Source organism: Mauremys reevesii, linkage group 12 (assembly GCF_016161935.1).
Source record: "Mauremys reevesii isolate NIE-2019 linkage group 12, ASM1616193v1, whole genome shotgun sequence".
Classification (NCBI taxonomy): Eukaryota; Metazoa; Chordata; order Testudines; family Geoemydidae; genus Mauremys; species Mauremys reevesii.
The window spans coordinates 35,844,943-35,851,784 of NC_052634.1; the positions used below are offsets into that span (position 1 = coordinate 35,844,943).

Genomic DNA, 6,842 nt, shown 5'->3' on the forward strand with positions numbered 1-6,842 from the left:
CTCCTGTGGGCAAGTCACCCAGCAGGAGGAAAGATTTGCTCTTGCAGAGCCTCTGGACACACACAGGAAATTGAGCACTGGGAGCTCCAGAGCTTTTTACCACAAGCCAACACAGGTCCTACTGAGATTTGAACTCAGATTGCAGTTAGAGTCCACAAAGTGCTGCCCGTTACACCATGGGACCAGCTTGTGTTGCTTTCTCTGCACATCAGTGACCCTCACAGGGCTGGCAGTAGTAAGGGACTGTTGGCCCCATACTAAAAGTTAGTGGGGTTCAGTTGGCTAGTTCAGCACCAATAGAGAAGGAAGGGCCAGTAGGAAATCAGGCCCCTGAGACGGCAGTCCCCAGGGCAATGGGGGAGGCCAGCTCCATCAGTAGCCGGACTGACAGCCCAGGCAGTGTAATAAAGAGAGTCACCCAGGCCAGGGTCCCATCCTCCGTGGGAGCTGGAACTGCCTGGGCCAGAGTGGGGCAGAGCTAAGGAGAGAGCAGGGGCCCGAGGAGAGAGCCCGGGAGCAGGCTGCACCCATGCAGGAGAACCAGAGCAGATCTGTGCTGGGGCCGAGGCCACAGCAGCACGAGCCGTAGAAGCTGCCCAGGAGCAGATCTGTGCTGGGAGGAAGGCTGCAGCAAGCGGAGCCAGAGAGCAGCCCAGGAGCTGGAGGCAGGCCGCGCAGCACTGGGGCTGGAGGTGGAGTGCAGTGAGCAGCGTGGGAGAGCGAGGGGACCCTGGGCAGAAGGCCCAGTGCAGAGATGCCACCCCGTCAAGAGATCTTGCAGGCCAGACTTTTTGGGGGGTAGGATCATATCCCTACATAGGGGGCTGACACTGGGGACAAGGCCTGTCACCTGGAGCGTGTGGCCACTGCCAGAGCAGGTGTCCAGCCCGTCAGGTATCCTACTGGCACAGCCAGGGCCTGGGGAGGAGGCCTGGGACATGTGAGAGAGACTGCTGACCTGCCTGACCCTCCAGAGACGCTGGTTAGCAGTCTCCTGCGCCACAGAACAGAGGGTGACATGTTTCCTTTTCCCATCTTTCCTTATGTTTTACATTGATTGCACCAGGTAGTAAATGGTGTTTGTAGGCACATGCAATGAGGTGGTCAGGAGAGTGCAGAGTGGGGACATAGCCCCCGTTCAAGTGATCATGACAAGATTAGAGTCCTCCGGCTTCAGGATTCCCCTGGGCCCAGCCTTGTTGGGGTTGCGAGGTCTCTGCCACACAGGAGGTAGAGCGTCCTTGGGGTCAGGCAGCCTCTGGGTAAGGGGCTGGGGACTCAGATCCTTCCTGACCAATTGCTGGTGTGTTATCGTAAACAGATAGTTAAGGGTTAAAGTCTCTTTACCTGTAAAAGGGTTAACAAGCTCCCAAACAACTGATGAACACCTGACCAGAGGACCAATCAAGGGACAGGATAATTTCAAATCTGTGGAGGAAGGCTTTGTCTGTGCCCTTTGTTTGGTTGCCGTGCTCTCTTTGGATCTAAGAGAGAGGCCAGACATGTCTCCCAAGCTCTCCTGGAGTATTTCCTACTATCAGTATAGTGAGTATTAGAAAGCAGTCATCTTCTAATTAATTTCTGCATTTGCAATTGTGTGGTTGCTGGAGAAATATCTTTATTTCTGTTTGCTGTTACTTTGATTCTAACTGAGGAAGGGAGGAGGTGGAAAGCCTCTCCAGGCTAAGTTAGAATCCTGTATTTTTGCATCACGGTAATACAGAGATAATTGTACTTTTTCTCTCTTTAATAAAATCTTTTCTTTTAGAACCTGAGTGATTTCTTCCTTGTTTGGATTTTCAGGGAAGGGGAGGGAAAGTGAATCTCTTTGTTTTGATTCCAGGAGTATGAATCCAGGTATCTCTCCCAAGGACAGGGGAGGGGAAGAAGGTGGGGAGGGGTCGTTATTTCCTTTGTGTGTTAAGATCCAAGGAAGTTGGGATCTGTGTTCCCCCCAGGGAAAGTTTTTTGGGGAACAGGGAGTGTGTCAGACACTTAAAACTTGTTTGGTGGCAGCGAGAACCAGATCTAAACTGGATTTTAGTTTAGAGGAGTCCATGCAGGTCCCCATCTTGTGAGCTAAAGTTCAAGTGGAAAAACCTATGGTATGTGTGTAAACCAGGAAGTTCCACAGTAGCCGGACTGAACCCCTGTACACTTGTGCTCTGTTCTCATTAGCCTCTGTCTCTCTTCCCTCATCTCCCATGCCTCCCCTCTGGGCTTTCTCAGCACACAGCCCAGCACTTCCTGCCAGCTGGGGCTGCGTGTTTCTAGAGCCTGCTCCTGTGGATGTGGCCTCTCTCCTGATTCTAAGGAAGGAACCTTCCCAGGAAATGGCCACCTTCTGGGAATCCGCATGTGGCTGGTGGGGCACCAGGGTCATTTTGGCTCCTGGCACACAAGGCAACTTAAAAGCTGAGCACCCAGACAGGGGCTTGAACCCTGGACCCTCAGATTAAGAGCCTGATGCTCTACCAACTGAGCTACGTGGGCTTGTTGGGGCCAACTTCACCGTTCACCACAAGAGTGGTAGGCCGGCAAACAAGAGCAAAAATATCCCTGGAACCCCTCCTCTTTCTGCACAGCCACTGCTGTGCTTGAGATTCCTCCTCCTCCTCCCTCCTGTGCCTCCAAAGTGCGACTAAATCTCCACACCTAGACAGCCGGTCAAACTCAGCTGCACCCCAATCCCCACGCAGACGCTCCTGCCAAAGCCCACTGGCCCCCGCCAGTTCGATCTCACGTGTCGCTGGGAACTCGACTACTTGTGCCCAGAGATTCTCAGCCCCCCTCAGCAGATGACCTAAGAACAATGTCCGGCCTTTTTCAAGAAGGGCTTGGAGGGGCTTTTCTCATGTGGCCTAATGGATAAGGCATCAGAGTGTGGATCAGAAGATTGAGGTTTTAAATCCGCAGTAGTTGTGTTTCTGCAGTTTTACTGTTGTGCTGAACGTCCTGCTCCTTGCAGGAGGCTGGAACCTCTTCTTGGCAGCTCAGGCCAATGCTCTGGCTAAGCTAGAGGCAGGAAGGAGTTGGGGTGGGCGTCACAAGGCTGGGAGCATGAGCCCCAGGTGCTTCAGTCTCGCCTTTGCCTTCTGACTTGCCAAAGAAAATGGGCTGGCTGAGCTGCGTGTGCGCCTGTCCCTGTGGAGTACTTGCTACACAGCGTCTTTGGAGCCTGGGTGTTTCTCTCACCAGCTGGGGAAAAGCCTCTTGGGGTAAAATCTCTGCCCACTGCAAAAGTGAGCACCTTGAGTGGGACCAGTCAGAGGCCCCACCATGGGGCTGGCCCTGCTTTCCTGCATCTTGTGATGTTGGCCACAGAACATCAGCAGCCGCCCCTGCATGCTGGTGACCTTCAGTGGAGTGTTTGGCATGGCCAGGGGGCAGCCTGGCTAAATGTTTGTGCCTGTCTGAGGCCACACATAGGCATGGTCCTGTCCTCCTCTGGCCCTGACCTCAGTTGCTCTGTGGCTTTTAAGCCTTCCCTTGGAGCTGTCAGCACCAGCTGCACTCTGCTCTAGGTGCCCAGAGGAGAGAGGTGTTGCTGGGTCACTTTTACAGATGCCCCTTCCTGGTACTGCCCTTGCTCCAGCTGCACAGAGGCTTCCATCCTAATCACCTGTCACTGCCCAGCCCTCTGGCATATTCCTGAGGCACAAAACACCCAGCCAGGCTGCTCCGTTTCTGAGGGCTTGCTGCCTTACTCTTTCCCTGACATATTTGGAAAGACAGCTCCCCTCTCATGCTTAAGATCGGAGTGGGCCAACTAGGGCAAGCCCATTCTATGTTTCCTACTGCAGGCCCAAGCTCAGGGGACTCACCTTGGAGTGCAGGCAGTGCTGTGCTCCCAGAAAACAAGCCACCTGCACAAAGAGGATGAAGGACCCACCAAAGCCTGGGATTGAACCAGGACCTTTGATCTTCAGTCTAACACTCGCCCAGCTGAGCTACTTTGGCACCTGCATTGAAGTATTTTGGCCTCACCTTCTCCTGTCTGGGATGTTCTTGTCAGCAGTTGCACAGAAAAAGGACAGAGAGGAAAACAGCCTCACCCCACGGAGGAACCGGCGCCCTTAGCTGCATGGGGGTAGAAGTGGCTGTTGGCTGTGGGGCCTGTCCCGAGCTGGAACAGCGGCTGCCGCCTCCCCCTCGGCTCCAGGCTATGGGAAATGCTCATTGCCTGGCTGCATGGGCGGCTGCTGCTCGATGCTCTGGAGGGCGTCTGTATTGCTCTGTCAACCCCCGTCTTCACTGTGACCCAGTCTGGTAGGTCCCAAGTGCCCCTCCCGGCCTGGCAGCTGAGAGTCTGTGCAGACATCAGCCCCTGCCAGCCACAGGCAGCAACAGCGTGGCCCCCCCAGCACCACAGGGGCACTCAATGCACTTCCTGTGGGAAATGGCTCCTTGGCGTCCAGCTGCTAGAGTGAGCCAGGAGAGAGCAGTGTCTGGCTCACCGTGGGAGAGAAGAGACCTGAGTGAGTGCGGATCTCCCTCCCAGCCTCCCCACCAAGGCTGAGTCAGTTTTATTGTCACTGTGAGAGTCGGTGCTTCCCTTCAGGGCCAGCCCTAGAGGGTGTGGTGCAGGAAAAATCCCCTTTCCTCCTCCACCCCTTCCCCAAGCCCCACCCTGTCCATTCCTCCCTCCCCCACCTCTTTCCAAGTCTCTGTACTCCTCCCCTCACTGCCGCCTCCTGCCCACTGAACAGCTGATCACTGGCAGGTGGGAGGTGTGAAGGGAAGAGGAGGAGCTTGTCGGCTAAGACCTGCAGTGTGAGTGGGGCTAACTGCCAGTGGGCGCTGAGCACCCCTATTTTTTCCTCTGTTGGTTCTGCTGGCCATGCTCCCATGGAGTCGCTGACTTGGCTCCTTTTCGCACTCTAGAGGAGGAGCAGAACCAGAACTATGGCTGATCTATAGGGCTTTCAGGTGAGTGGCAGGAAGCTTCAGGTGCTGAGAGTTTGCCTGATGACCCTCGGGGACACAGTGTGAGGAGTGTCCCGGGATCTCTAGGAAAGAGGCAGAACAGGATTTACTTGGGGTGGGGAGAGGGCAGAGAGTGTTTCAGGGGGTTGTACAGAGGTATTGCCCGGGTGAGGACAGCTAAACACAGGCCTTGCTGTAGGCAGGATTTGAACCTGCGCAGGAGCCTATTGGTTCCAACTCAGCACTTGTAACCACTCCGTATCACAGCTGCTTGAGCACAAAATGCCCCAATGCACCAGAGAAACTGGTAAAGAATCCCAATGCCCAGGCGTGAAGTCATCTGAACTACAATTCCCACCCGCAAAACCTGGCTCCCAAAGCGGGGGATTGGGGTTTTGTTTATTCTCTGCAGCCATGCAGTCACACAGAGGCGCGTTTAACAGTCTCCTCACAGAGCGGGAATGAAATAATTCTCAGCTTGAAGCTTGATGTAATGAGGCTGTCTGGACCACAGGGCCAGGGACTTATCTTGCTAGAGAAATGACACACAGAACTACACTAAGGAAAATGTTTCCTGGAGTCAGTAACTGGATTAGCAGCAGTATCATTGAAATGTCTCACAAGAGGAGTCAGCATTGGTAGTTCAGTTGCAGAAGTCACAGCTACAGCAGGAGGTCTAGCTTTGGTTTCTGGCCAACAGAGGATGAATTTTATTATCTGCAAATTTCAGTGAAAAATTCAGACCCAAACTGGGTGTGGTGGGGGGAGTTTCTCTGATTTGGTTTGTTTGTCTCATTTGAAATGTCTGATCATTTTCTGGAAAAATTATTTGGACAAGGCAAGAGAGTTAGAACAATTACAAATCTCCATGTGGGAGTGAGGGTCTCTCAGTGCCGGGGAGGGGTGGAGATTTTTCATGGAGGAGTTGAGAGATAAATGAGAGGCTTTGCTCCAGCAGGAAGGAGCGGCTTGGCAGGTTCATTTTTGCAAAGTAGAACCCCACACACACATTGCTCCCCTGCTGCTGCTGTCAGCTCAAACCCCTGTCACCCCCAGCATGTGACCTACAGCTTCCTGCTGACAAAGCCATATCTATCAGAGACAAAAATCCCCTCGTCTGCCCCTTCTCCCAGCTAGGCCCTCCCCACAGAGCCCAGGACAACCCCCGACCTAGCCATGCTGGGGGTCAGGCTTAATCTTCAGGCCAGGCGCAAGACCTTCAGCCGAGACACGTTTCGCTCCTTCCACCTCGGCTCAGCGGCAGGGAGAAGCGGAGAGACACGCCCGGCTGGAAGACGCCTCCTCCACGTCTCTATAGCCTGCTGTGACGTTATTAATATGAACTGGGACTGTAGAGATCATTGTTGCCACCAATTGTTAGTATATATTGCAGCAAATACTGTGCAAAGGTTAGCGTGTGAGGTGTCTAGGACAAGGTTATGATTTGCTGGTGATAATGACGCTGGCTGCACGTGTGCACCATTTTTGTATTTGAAGTTATGAATATGGGCTATGTAACTACATATCTCAAATGTATTTGATTCCAAGTAGCCTCAGTGTCATCAACCCCAACTCCTTCAGGAGTCCATAGCAGTGAGACCTCCCACCACTGTCCTGACTCCCTGGGAGGTGCCTCCCACCCCCAACCCAATGGAGCACCAAGGATTAAAGTGGCAGCATCTAGTGTCAGGTTCAGTGGCTCAGGCCAGACTCCTGAGCTGAGGACCCGCCCCATAGCACTGGGGCACTCAAGGGCCTGGGCCAGGGTGCTCACAGCCCCCTCCTCACTTCCCTCTCCCTGAGCTCCAGCCTGTCTCCTCACCTGAGTCTCCTCCCTGTCAATAACCCCCTGGGCCTCAGCCAATCAGGGTAGAGAATGAGGACGGAGGGGCTGAGGAGTTCTCTCACCAGGAGCC

The 6,842-nt window shown here is 54.0% G+C and overlaps 1 non-coding gene across 1 annotated transcript; it reads right to left on the reverse strand.

Annotated features, from left to right (window-relative positions):
- Window positions 1-2,420: 2,420 nt before the first annotated feature.
- On the reverse strand, window positions 2,421-2,493 carry TRNAK-CUU. Its single transcript has one exon. It is a non-coding gene; the product is annotated as a tRNA-Lys (tRNA).
- Between the last annotated feature and the right edge of the window lie 4,349 nt (window positions 2,494-6,842).